This window comes from Cydia strobilella, chromosome 22 (genome assembly GCF_947568885.1).
Source record: "Cydia strobilella chromosome 22, ilCydStro3.1, whole genome shotgun sequence".
Taxonomy (NCBI): Eukaryota; Metazoa; Arthropoda; class Insecta; order Lepidoptera; family Tortricidae; genus Cydia; species Cydia strobilella.
The window spans coordinates 1,862,468-1,877,018 of NC_086062.1; the positions used below are offsets into that span (position 1 = coordinate 1,862,468).

At 35.8% G+C, this 14,551-nt stretch overlaps 1 protein-coding gene across 1 annotated transcript in view; it reads right to left on the bottom strand.

Moving 5' to 3' along the window:
- The window catches only part of LOC134751597 (paired box protein Pax-5), a 127,657-nt gene extending 114,650 nt beyond the window's left edge, over positions 1-13,007 (bottom strand). The window contains exon 1 of the mRNA XM_063687072.1: positions 12,810-13,007. The gene's annotated coding sequence lies outside the window, so the exon portion shown is untranslated. The remainder of the gene's footprint in view (positions 1-12,809) is intronic.
- Positions 13,008-14,551: the final 1,544 nt, after the last annotated feature.

Sequence of the window (14,551 nt, forward strand, 5' to 3'; positions counted from 1 at the left end):
GCTCAACGGCATTTTTGATTCTGGTCCTCTAATATTACGCAGTCACAATTCATTTCTACGATCTCTTTTTCCAGCGACGTTAACATAATAATAGTACATTATTGTCGAGGCTCGGAAGTAGCTACTTGCTGGCTGAGTATTCGTTTTAAACGGACGACCTTGGGAGTCCGTTTAATTGAATCCGAAGCCAGCAAGTAGCCTTCCAGCCGAGTCATATATAGTGCTTTTCTCAAAAATGGCGCAATAAATACAAATATAATAGAAATATTTTACAGAAGCAACGTTCTTATGTATATATTCCCTCCGCCGTTTTATTTTTTTAATAAAAATTGAAGTGTATTTTTCTGCTAAAAATACGCCAACCTATTTGAGACACCTAAATAGTCGCGGTACCAACATTATAATTATAAGTACTGATCATCTGTTTGGCTGTTTAATGGACCTATGCCTGCATTTTCATTTGGAACTCGACAAATAATGGAATTTGTATGCAACATTGCAGTCCCGAAATCGAGACTGCAATGTTTTTAACTTTTTAATTTTTTGACTGACCATAAACAACGCACTTCGCGACCTACTTTTCAACCGGCAACGTCGACTTTGCCGTCCATTTTTGAGAAAAATATTTTTTTAACATCACAAGACCCCATGTCGTTAATTTACTGTATAATTATAATTTATGTTAGTGTAATCCACCATTTAATTGTTACTTCATCTATCCATCACGATTCGATTACATTGACCGAAATAAAACTTAACAAAAGTAGAACAAAAAGTCTTCAAAATGCAGTAAGCGACAAGTATTTTTATATAAATTAAGTCTTTTTGTGCATAAAAAGTTAGTTTCGTAATTTGTTTACTAGCCCTGCTGACAATTATCAATGCTTTAGCCTAAGGTTGTTACGGATGAATTTGTCGATATTGTTATCTAATCGTTGTCATTATTTTTATCATTACGTTGAAACTTACAGAAATTACGGATTTATTTGTATTGTTTCTTCTATCTGCAACTTAGAATAGGACTAGAAAAAGAACTCTCAGCCCCAGGGGGTGAGAAGTGAGAATCGTTTATAGAAAACGTGAAACAAAACTTTAAAAAATAGTACATCACAGATCTAGTTAGACCAAGATAAGTCTGCAACTATTTTGATAGCACACGCAGTGCAAGTGTCATTGTAAAGGTCAAACTTCTATGAAAATATGACGTAAAAATAACACTAGCACTGCGTATGCTATCAAAATCGTTGCAGTCTTCTCTCGGTCTAACTCTAGTTACAAAGTTGCACCCATGCACAGACAAAGTTGCACCCATGGACAGGCAAAGTTGCATCCATGCACAGATAAAGTCACGACGAGTAGGCTTCACTGATGGCCACGTGATGAGACGCCCTAAAGACCATGTAGTGTGGCAAGCCTTGGCATTACAGAAGCAAACAGGCAAGGAAAATCAAAAGCCTCATACCATCAAGCCTACCTTACCTCATATGTTATATAACCTCAAATATATTAAAACACTCAGGACACAATTGACCATGCCATCGACCTAATTCAAGGCTTCTGTAACGTGAACCTAAGAGGGCAAAACCTTCATTCATACAGTGTCGTCACCTCTTTCGAAAGAACTCATTAACCGTTCGTCTTCTTCTACATCTACTTGAAATAGATATACTCGATAAAAGAACAAGTATTACATAATAAAAAAGACACATAATCTCTTTTGAATAGACAGTCAACCGTCCGTCGATGCGTCACGCCGCGTTCAACTAAGCGTCAATTTTCGGATGCATGCGCGGTCATCGTGCGAATCAAACATCGTCCTACTCCAGTGGAGCATGCCCCACGTGGTTTTAGATGGAACAAGAGCGTGATACTATGAAAAAAGTTGGCCAGTTAAAAATAAATAAGACATAAAGTAAAAAATATTCAAAATCCTATGCCGAAATGATTGAGGCACTCTTGTAAGTAAAACTTATTCGAGAACAATGTTTAACATATCACTACTATTTTACATAAACCCGTAATTAATTTGGTCAATCTGTTTTGGAGAATATCGATGCATTTGAACCTTGGAAAGGTCTTGGCCTGGGTCAGGTGGAGAGTAGGAATGGTTATAAGATGAAAATCATGGAAAAATTGGGATTTATTCTAAGAAGCACGTTACATGTTGAAGGCTAGAATTGAAGAGGTCGCTATAGTAACGAAAATCAATGTTGTCACATATTTATAAGTTTATTTTTAATGTTGCTAACAAACCTTAAACTTCGTACTGTCGTGGTTAAATACGACTAAAGAGCATCAGATCCAATAAACAGTGAAGAAAAAATTAAACGTCACGTAGGAATGGTATACTAGGCACTCTTAACAACCACCTTCGTTTAGTTAAGTATCAATTTCAGTATCAGTGACATCCTACTCACTTTAAAGCGAAACTCCATTGCATGACTCGAGTTTACCGAGGCAAGTAAATAAAAAAAGCTAACTCAATAACCGAATCGCTTGATTTGAGCGAGCTACCTAATCAAAGTCAAAACGGTTCTGCATGAGACTCAGCTGAGCGTCAATGTTTGAGGCAGCCATTGTGCGAATCAAACATCATACTCCACTGGAGCATGGCCCACGTGGCCGCATCCTCCGTGGCCAGTCCTGCGTTGCTTCAGTGAATAGTTTGTACAGTGAGGTTCGAAATGGCATGGAGAAATTATGAATGAGTACCATTCATAATTTATCCACCTTACCTCACCTCACAGTACAGTCACGGACTTTAATTGTTGAGCCATTTAGGGTTTACCTTGCATTGGACATTTCATACTGCTTTGACAACCAAATTAGATTGAACCTTAGAGGGATCAACAATTAAAGTCTGTAACCGTACTTTAGAAGAATTTCCTCCCGCGAATTTTATTTTTTGCTTTCTCGAAGGACCAAAGTATGATGTCTTCTAAAAAGGGAGTGAACAGGGTTTTTGAAGAGTCAGCTACATAAAGTAAAAAAAAGTTTAAGTCACCCTTGGGGTTTCATTCACAGTAACTGCTTACCATCAGGCGGAATGTTTGCTAGGTTGCCGCTGACGATCAAGACATTTTACAAGAATTAATTAATTTTATTTTACAAGCTTTTATTTTAGTCACACTGATCGTTATTTGCTTTTTTTAGTTCAAGCCTTGCTATATAACGATAATCATTAAGTCATTTAGAGTTATCTTTACATTGGACATATCATGGCAAAAGTATTTAACAACCAAATTATTTAAATCCCTATACGGATCAACGATTACAAATCGTGACCACTCATACTATTCAGATAATAGTCTGAAGCTGCAAACTGAAGGTGGCTAAATAATGATGATGATGATGATGATGAACACAATCTCTCATTATAATACCTATTCCTATATTCTTATATATTTATAATATTAATATTAATAAAATCAAATTCTTAGCTAAATTCTAGCCATATTATTAATGATTTAAATTCTGTTTTTCTTGCTCTCAACTCTTAGATATGTTAATTGTATATAGCTTGTGTACATATTGCATGTTGTGAGAGATTTTAGATTTAGGTGTATAGTAGTAGTAGTAGTAGTAGTAAATCACTTTATTGTACAAAACAAAAATTGATAACATGAAATTCATATAAATTTAGGTACAAAGGCGAGGTGTATATTTTTGCATGCTGCAATTCAGCTAAATGTGTGATACTTTTTTAATTTATAATGTTTAAGACCTTTGGTTAACCGCATTTAACGCTAATAAAGTGCTTGCTTACTTACTTACTTACTATATAATCCGGAAGATTACTGGATAAAATTGGAACTGCCTATACAAATAAGAGCTACTAAAAACCGGCCAAGAGCATGTCGGACCATGCTCAGTGTAGGGTTCCGTAGTTACCCTTCCGCCACAATTAGGCTAAACTAGAGCTAGTAGAAGAACTAGAAGAAGAAGAAGTATACCTATAGAAGAGTGTTAACAAAGGGATGAAAATTATGCTTGGTGCCTTTCATATCGAAAACGACGAAACCAAAGAGACAAGGCAAATTTGCATAATCAGTGGGTACTTAATTAAAGTAATAGACGTATGGCCATGATTTTTCCTTAAAACTTACCTTTGATCGGAGACTTTGCATGTCTGGTCATAACAATCGATAGATACTGTTTTTCAAACTGCTGCATGCACTCACAAAATTATGCCGAGACAGAAGCCATATTTAACAAAATTTAGTTTCAATATTGTGTCTAGATTAAGCTTTAGTTGGTAGTTTGATGATATGAAGTATGAATGATAGTTTTTAATTGTAACAGCTCTGATATTTAGATTGTAATTGGTTTCCCGCGATACAGGCATTGCCTAGTGCGGAGACCCCTGGTATGTCTGTAACCCTTAGCTGAAATAAATGATCTTTATTCTTTTATTCTTTATTCTAGGTAGTGAAAAATATTAAATTGCAATATTTATGAAAAGACACATATTTTAGGAAACTGCAGTAGTTTTGCGTTTTGCTCAAGTTATGCTACATGGGCCACAGTTCCAGTTATGCACTGCTGGCATCAGCTGGTGTTTTTACTCAATCTGTCGAGCGTATAGGTCATGCATCCATTGACGGCTTCATTCTGTCTGTTTGGTGCACTCATTGACCAGTACGCATTGGACTGCGAACTGACGTCATGGGTTCTGGTAGTGATTTTGTGCATCGAAGATGTTTGGGTCATGTGTTTCGGTCTGGCGATTTGTTTCTTGAATAGTTTAGTAGGAGTGGCTGGTCATGGTACCTTGTCGTGAATATGTTTCTTTCTTTTTGTCTGTTACCTTCCGTGATTATTTCTCACTTGATGGTCTCATCGGAAGGTCAGCGCTGGAAGTTGCCAGCAGCATGCTGAGATGGGGCCATTTCGTGACACTTTATTTTCACTATGTTCTTTTTATGTATGTCTATTGTATGTGTGTTTACGAATAAAAACTATTCTATTCTATTCTCTAATATGTACATTGACCTACATATTTATATTCCTGAAATTTTACCTTTCATATTGATTTTTTAAAGGCTTTTGAAGTGCTCTGACAAGTATTTATTGGCTGTTTTAAGGCAGACACAGTACACTGTGTTGTTCTTATAAACAATTCTAACGTAATTTAAAAAAATTAAGTAGCTTTTAATCTGTTAAAAATGGTCTAATCAGACATATGGTACGTTTGGATATTTGTATACATCATTGGTAAACTATAGTCTACCAATGAAAGTAGTAATAATAATAAAGTAATAATGGTAATAGTAAAGTAGTAATGGTAGTAGTGATGATGGTGTTTACAATTTTTCCTCAGTTACCCGTTGACCACGAACGCTGTAAAGGGTTCGAAATGTCGGGATGTGTTATAAATTCAATATACTGGATGTAATCCGTTTTCATAGTTTTATTTTATAGTCTACCAATTATTGAATATCATATTTGCTTTAAAAAGTGTGTGTGTGTATTTTAGTTATTTTTTTGTGTCAATTCCTTCCCCACAGCAGCGCGCCCTACTTCGCTCGAATCCGTGCATGCGCAACGTAAACGCCCGACTTGCGCCTACGCGGCAGAACTACTTCCAGAGTCGAGTAAGCACAGTTGTCAAGCGAATCCAACCAGTGTGAGAAATGTGGTCAGTGGTGATTTTGTGATCTATTTCTTGTTAATTTGTTCCACGGGCAAAATAAACAAGACGCAAGATTGCTCATTTACGATCTATTTGACTAGATTTAGTTACACAATTCAACATGTGTCAACAACCCTATTATTGTAATTCAAAAAAGGAAGAAGTAAGTTCTTATACTTACATTTTTGGTAAGACACAACAGTTTACTCTTGTTTATAATTTATCAAAGCAAACGACCGTGTGCATTTAAAATATATATTTCCTATTAAAATATAATTATGTTATTACAAAAAAAAAAGTAGAAAGGTATTTCGAGTTTACCTTTCTAGTAAGGGTAACTAATATTTTGTTTATATTTCGTGACAACCTGTCATCGTCCAGTTTTTTAATAATTGCCAAGTTTTTAGATAAACATTCACTTTATAACGACAACTACAAAAACTAGTTACATAAAGGCGACACGTGCTTACTGTGAATTTCTCTTTCGACGACAAAAGATAGAGTAGAATGGACCAACGCCATATTTAAATACTAGCCAAACTGTTTACTTTAAGATTTATTAGGTAAAGTTTAGTTTTAATGTTTAGTTTATTTTATCGTTAGCTAATTTAATTTTCAAATGTGACATTGATATGTAAAAGTAATAAATTACTTATTATCTAAGCCAAAATTGATATACAAACGGATATTATAGCTAAGTTCATAATGAACTGGCCCCGTTGACGACATGCCAATCGCTAACGCTCCGTAGCGAACGAAACGCAACTGTCACTGTCACACTAATATGGAAGAGTAATAGAGAGGCACAAAGCGATTCAATGGCGAAGCGATAGCGATTGTCACCTTGGTTGGGCCGCCTGATTAGGTACAGGAAACCAATATTTTTTCCCCACTATAAAAAAAATTACTTGGTAAAATAGGTATCAAGGAATTTAATTTCGGTACCATTTCGTACCTTGTCTCAGTGACAATATAGAATGAGGTCCCTAGCGGCTTTCATACTGATTGTCACCGTGACAAAGGTACGAAATGGTACTGAAAGTAAAATCTTTGACTTTACCTACCTACACCAATCTCTCTCGATATATCGTAATTCCGTAAGGAATTCGTATAGGTGCAGGCGCGTACTATTCGCCCTTAGAGTTGGTCAAAGACGCAGTCTTAGTAAGATGGCATATAGTCGAGAAATTGGAACCGGTTCCGCCGTGGCGGGGTGGCCTAGGGGGTTCAAGGCGTTAGCCCGGATTGCTAAAGATGCCGGTTCGAATCCGGCCTTCACCACTAGAGGGCTTCGTCACTTTTTCTTTAATATATGATATCTATTTCAGTTTATACCTACCTATATACACAGAAGAGTCTGCGAACGATGCTATTAAGCTTAGAATAAATGTGCCATTTTCAACCAAAAGGGTACTTATTGTCGCTTGTCAGTAAGGCGCTATTTCCATATAGCTTCACTTAGAAATCAACCTTATCAACAAGCGACAATGTGGTTGGTTGTGACCTTTTGGTTGAAAACGTCACAAATGTAAAAAACTCACAGCCTCTGGATACTCCAGCGCTCTGCCAACTGAGCCACCAAGATCTCATCCATAGCCAGCGAATCTTTCCACCATATGGGTCTAGGGGACCCTAGCGACATCTACCATAAGAGCGTTACACTTTTTAAACGGCTACCCGAGTTCCAAGTCAGGGTTTAAGTCTCACCCCCGGCAGTAATTTTACACAAATATTTCTTAGTTAAATGAAGGTACGGATACTCGGATAGTAATTCTGAGTGAGACCAAGAAAAGTCTGCAGGGATTTTGATAGGCAGCTAAAGTGTTATTTTAAACGTCAAACTGCTATGAAATTATGACGTATAAATAACACTTTCACTGCGTGTGCTGTCAAAATCGTTGCAAACTTCTCTTAGTATCACTCTATATCTACATCATCATTGGCCTTATCGTCTGTAGCAGACGATTTATGGTGTAACACCGGAGAGACACCGTTTTTGATGGCTAAAAAGACCGATGCGAGACCCACAGACATTTACGTTAAAACAGGATATCCTAACCACGTACGGAAAAATTAAATTGGACGTTTATTCACTGAATTTCATACATGTGAAAGGTTGCATGTTGCATGTTTATATGTTTAACGCAAAAAACTGGGCGAATATGCATGATTTGCATGAAACTTGGCATTTATGTGGTTTATAACCTGTAATAAATACTTTTTGTCCCTAAATTCATTTACTAACAGAGTGAATAGAGGAAAAGAGAATTAAGTAGACATAAATACGTACATAAAAATAAAAAATACCAGTAATGCATGTTTATTTAATTAAGCTTTTTTAATTGACTAAGTAAACTTTATATTATAAGAAAATTGTTTATCCAAAATCCGATCGCTCTCTAAAATTGTGTCACATATATTGTAACTAGCCCTAGCACAGGCCACGGTCTTTTTGGGCTGTTACTGCACACTATGTCTTTAAACGCTGGCTTAAATTAAAATGTATAATTAGAAATAGTGAAAAGTTTGTCGTATATATTTAATGAATAAAAATATAAATAAATAAATAAAAAATATAGTGCTCACTCCATACATCAGTTTTATTACCAAAACGACTATTATTTTCGTAGACAACATCTAGCGTCAAGTAGCGGAATTATAAGTACTTCTACTCGACAACAGATGTCGCGACGAACGGAAATTCTAATGCTCAACGATTTTTAGCTAATATTATAATCGGATTAAGCGGAACTCTATTTTCAACTCCTTCTGCTTATAATATCAGTTGCAAATTGTTGAGCAATACACTTTTCGTCAGTCGCGACACATGTGACATCTAATGTCGAGTAGCTGTACTGATAATTCCGCTACTTGACACTTCAGATGTCGACTATGAAAATAATAGTTTTTTTCGTAACAAAACTGATGTATGGAGCGAGCACTCTATATCTATTATTCTCTTTGATGGAAGTTAAATGTGTAACATATTATATTCAGTTTCTATTTGGGAGTTCCTATAATTGGCTCTGTATTGTTATTTAAAAAGTTAAACTAATATTTTATAGCCCTTCCTTCTTTTTATTTTAATTCCTTGTATAAATAAATAAATGTAAGAGTACTAATATGGTGGATTAGTAGGTACTAGTAGAAGTTTGGGAGTCGGCGATTGCTGATTGACAAAGTTACACACAGAGCGCAAGTTATTGATAATTAATTGGTCAATTTAAATATTTATTTGACCTGTGCACTACTGGTCTATCTACACCATTCATAACCTAACATTTCTCACTCAGTAGCGACACCTTTCGATTGCTTTTTGTCGAACGAAAAAACGAGACAAAAAAACCTCAATGGCCGCCACTTTCTAAAACACGGCGCGCTGGGATCTAGGGATTTAGCGAAACTTCTGACATTACCACTATAATAATGAACTAGTTATCTTTCCAGGCTGCATTAAGCCCTTATTTATGTTTTGTTCAACATTTGTATAAGTATTGGCAAATGCGTCATTTGAAGTATTTTCAGACTTCCGAATTTTTTTATGAAACTAGAATCCGTTTAAGCTAACTTTGCATCGACTTCAACGGAACTAAGAATAGGGAGGTAATTATAAATGTAATATTTTCATAAAATTTTAACATGAATGATGACATGGCCACACTTTGTCATTGTAATCCATGCAGATTTAGCTTGGTTCGACCCTTAATCCTTCACACAAAAAGGAATGGTAGTGAGTTCAAGCCTACTTGGCCCTCAGCAGGCGTATTATGGATGGTTTTATCCACCTAATAAAATAACTGTCACTTTTTAACACCGCGGGACAGAAAATGACAAACACCGTTTTATCGGGCTGTCACGTAGACAAGAACGACCATCATATCCATACTGTAGTCGTAATTGCTCTTTTTCGGAAATCAATGTAAAACGAGGATCAGCATGTCCAGTATTTTGTACGCGAGCGTGACATACAGTTTGAAAAAAAAACCGGACAAATGCGAGTCGGACTCGCCCATCGAGGGTTCCGTACTTTTTAGTATTTGTTGTTATAGCGGCAACAGAAATACATCATCTGTGAAAATTTCAACTGTCTAGCTATCATGAGACACAGCCTGGTGACAGACAGACAGAGAGCCGGATAACGGGGTCTTAGTAATATTAGGGTCCCGTTTTTACCCTTTGGGTACGGAACCACCTCGTTTTGTTAGACAACAGAGGATTCAATTCGAGTCGAAGTGTGTCAGCATACAAGTTTATATATCGCTGTTGAATCTATTGATGTTGTTAAAATTGTAATTTCTACTTTGATCTCTAGTTGCTTTATACATATTAGTTCAAATTATATGAATCCAACTTTTGAAACTAGTTGCACTATTACACTTCGCTTGACAAATCGGTATAGACTATAGAGTGTACTTGTTCTAACTCTAACTCATGCGCATACGCAGCGCGCTTCATATCGTATGCGTTATGTGTTGCATGTTGGCATGAATCTTAATCATTATTTTTCGACTACTACTACTTCTGCGGCGGTATCATGATCGCATTTTATTCACCTGTCATGTCATGCGTCACTTTCGCACTTACATACTTGTAAGAACGTGAGAGGCATGATGCTAGATGACAAAAAACTGATCATCTTAGCCCTGCTGGTGCCATATCCTATCGGATGTCGGTGCGAAAGTTTTCTCTACTATTTGCCGTTCTAGAAAGAGTGGCGGCGTCCTTGGTACCGGTCCAATCCCTAATATTGTTACTCCATGTTGTTCTAGGTCTTCCTTTACCTCTTTTACCTTCTATTATACTTCTCAATATTTGGTATTTCTGTAGATATGTCCGAAGTAAGCTGTTTTTCTTCTTTTTCGACGACAGTCAGCATCAAATAGGTGACGTGTAAAGTTACCAAATATATAAGAATAAAATATTTCTGCGGTAGGTAACTAAGATTTGCTAGGGGATATTACTGCAAAGTTCTGCCACCAGAGTGCAGGACTAGCCTTTTTAGTAAACCATAGAGTAACTTATACATACAGTACCTTTAACAGGTTTTTGACAAGTTTTCAGATAATAAAATATGATATTGATGCATCAAGGCGGTTTGCTTAGGACCTACCGGGAAACGCGAATCCGAAAATTCGCTATCTGCCTCTTTATCGCTCGAATATGCAAGAGTGACAGAGATGTTAGATAAAGAAATTTTCTTGTTTCACGTTAGACCCTCAGATTGTGGTAGTGGCGCCCTGGCGCCCCCTACGCAGTTTCACGTAATATTCCCTATTCATTTGGCTACTTTGGCTGTCACTATCAGTTTGATATTTACTATACCTATTAGTATCCCTACTGTTAATTTTATAGTGTTTGCGTTAAGTCTCATTTTGTATGGGATTATGTTTCCAAAACGTCCCGCTTGGCGCGCTGTTCAAAATCCCATACGCGTTACGTCCGTCACGCTATCGAATGATTGTACTAAGGGTACAAATATGTGAGCCGACGGCGGCAAACATAAGGAAACATATAATCAACATGATATGTCAAACAATAAGCAAAGAGTCCTAAACCCGCTGACATAACCTCCGCAAAAACTTTATCTAACCAAGCCCAAGTGTGGGACCCATTGTACCGGGTCTAGGTTACACTCGCTCCCACGACTATGATGAGTTTTATGTCATTTTAACTACGACTGTGTATTGGAAGGTTTATGTTTAGCGGTTTTTATTTGGCTAATTGGTAGGTTTTTGATAGACGCGCTTGTAATTTTAAGTGGCAATCTTTTAAATTATGTGGTGCTTATAACAACTGCATGAAGTACTTTGCGTTTTCGTTGATTTCCCATAACATCTAGTGTTCAAAATAATTATGATCTAAGTCCATTGCTTGGGGCGCGCCTTCTCTCAAGTTTTCTCAGTTTATACCTCTACATCAACGCGAATTAAAAAGTAGAAAATAGTAGCGAAGAAAAGTATTAGAAGTCTGACTCCAAATTGTGCTACTCGTGAAAATAATAGTAATGGATTTTATGTTTTAAAGTGTGACATTATTATAAAAATGTTTTATTTTTATAGTGATTGTAAAAATGCCGCAAGATTAAACCATTTTGATTCATTGAATTGGGAAGGAATTACAGTCCGTCTGCCTAATTTAACTTAATATTGTAGCTATAATAGGTACTGAGAACTGTTATAATTCGATTAAAATATGTCTTCATTATTTAACCCCTTCGAATGAAGTAATATTTAGGAACTGTTGAAAAGTATTGTAGTTTTCCTTAGTGCTTGTTATTCCGTAGTTTTTCCTCAGGTCAGGTAATTGTCATATTTTTTTCACTAATTCATCGACTTGTTACTTAAGTCGCTCCACTTTCCGTCGGCTTACGTAAAAACGTTTCTGATCGACAACATCGAACAAGATTTTCAATACGTACATAAATTACTTCGATTTGAACGCTCGATAATTACTTTAAATACATAAATACATGGTATATGTATTTATAAAAGTCAATTAAAAATAAGAAAATGTTGCTTACCATCATAGCTTGTTTTTTGATATCAAGTTAAGATTTTCGACATGAAAAAGGATTGTAACAGGTTTATTTCTTACTGAAATACTTAATCATAAAGTTAATATGTTTACTGTATCCTTAAGGGTGCAGAGGCACCTCAGGTTTATAAATAAATACGTAGTGAATGACATATTATTAAAAAATAATTATAAGTATTTGACAAAGCTTGAAGCTTATAACCACACCAAACAACAGCCTAGTGCTAAGGTAATCTTAAAGTTAAGCATCTTCATAAGTTTCTTATAAGAATCCAATTGTATTATTTTCACTTATAACCGAAAGAAAAGCTGATTATCAAACATTTCCTTGCCACACTACCTGTAAATTTCAATGCCAAATGGACTGAAAAATGGCAACTTTTCAGGAATTCTTTAAAGATGTTTAATTCCTTCCGATATTGAAATTTTTTCATGTTCTTTATTGTAGTTACAACACTTTCAAAAACACCTTTCAATCTCTATGAATTCTGTAATTCATTGCTACTACATTTAAATATACTTATACCTAATTACTAAAATAATTCAGCTATAAAAATTACCTCATGTACCTGAAATATCCCCACATCGCTATATAAACTGTCGAAAAACTTGATTCGCTATATAAAAATTATTAGACACTTACCAAAACAAAACACACAATCACATACACACACAAACACTGTCACAGAGTCTGATTCCAAGATGGCGGACGGGACGTGCGCGCGCGCCGCACTCGGGCGTTCAAATGCGGTTGAGTGGAACACGGAGCGCCCGCGCAGGTTATGTAGGGCCTTATGTAAAATGTGTGTGTAACCTCTACGGCTGTTCCCTAAGGATACTTACTGGAGAATATTGTAATATTTGTAATACTATTTTGCCATCTATTTCAGTTTATAAATCTTGTATGTTAAATAAGAAAAAATATTTAAATATAATTTAAAGTTTTTTCAGTCACTTTATGTAGAACCTTATGTATAAGGTTAACCTCTCTGGCCAGTATCCCAGAGGGTATTTTACTGATTTTAGTTGAGTATTTTGACATTTACCTAAACAGTTTATGAATCCTGAAAGTTTTCAATAACTTAAATACCACGATATAAAAAGCCTCATATAAAATGTGTGCGTGTGAGCCTAAGAATGCTTTCTGGAATTATTTTAGTATTGTGATACAGCTACCTGCTAGGGAATTTAAAAAAAAATTCAACATTTTGGCATCCAAACAGTGTATGAATCTCGTAAGAACTAAATAAAGGAAAATATTTAGTAACAATTTCAGGAACCTAATTAGCGCGTTTCGTAGAGCCGTAATGTGTGTTAAAAAGTTGTGTGTGACTGGACAGGGATAGGTACTTACTGGGATTTATTGAGTCTTGCAATAGATACTACTATAAGGGAACACATGTTTTTTTTTATTAAATGTAAAGTATTGTAATGTTACTGGATCTTACTTACTTAATACTTACTTTTTTTTCATTTATTTACATACAAGATATATACAGTGGTACTACGTAAACGAAATTAATAACTAGCTTAAATCTAAAATAGGCCCTTGAGGCATTGTACCAAGGATGCTGGCGGCATTTCCTCGCTGTATTGCAATGCTGAATACGTTGTGCGAAGCCGCCAGCTCTTCGGTCACCAGTTACGTCAACCAGACGCTTCTCGATTTCAGCAAACAACTTGTGCGTGTTGGGACCCCATGGATCTAGAGTTTCAACTACTACTAGTTCGGCGTGATGACTCAAAATGAGTCTTGGCCTCCAACACAAGAGCATGCCATTTTACCCGACCTGCGCGGATTCACGCCAGTTTTCACTGACGTGACGCCAGTTTTCACTGACGTGACACCAGTTTTCACTGAAGTGACGCCGAGCTGAACTGGATCTTAATTGACGGTTTTCATTTATTTTTTATTTTATTTTATTTTATTTATTAAACTTTACACATAGGTTAAAAGCACTCATGTTTTACAAATTAAGTTTTTTATATAAAACATTAGAGTGTAATGTGAAAAAGCGTGTGTGTATGTGTAAGGTTAGGAATACCTTGATTTTCTTGTAATACTAGGGAAAAAATATTTATTGTTTGTTTTGACATCTATTTCAGTTTGTTTTTTTTTATTCTACTGTATTTTAATTTTATTTAGTTACAATTTAAGGGTCGAAGGTAGTTACTAGTTACGCTCTCATTTTATAACGACGAGCTAGATTGTTCTGAAACTTTGTACTTACAATATAATACTAGATACGGCTATAGCAATCCAGCGCGGGAACGCTGCCTGCGTGATGGGCACCCTAAAAAGGGAACAAAATTTTGATAGGTATTTTTAATTTTTAGCTTTAGTTATTATAATTGTAGTTAGTTTTAGTTTTAATATTTATTTTA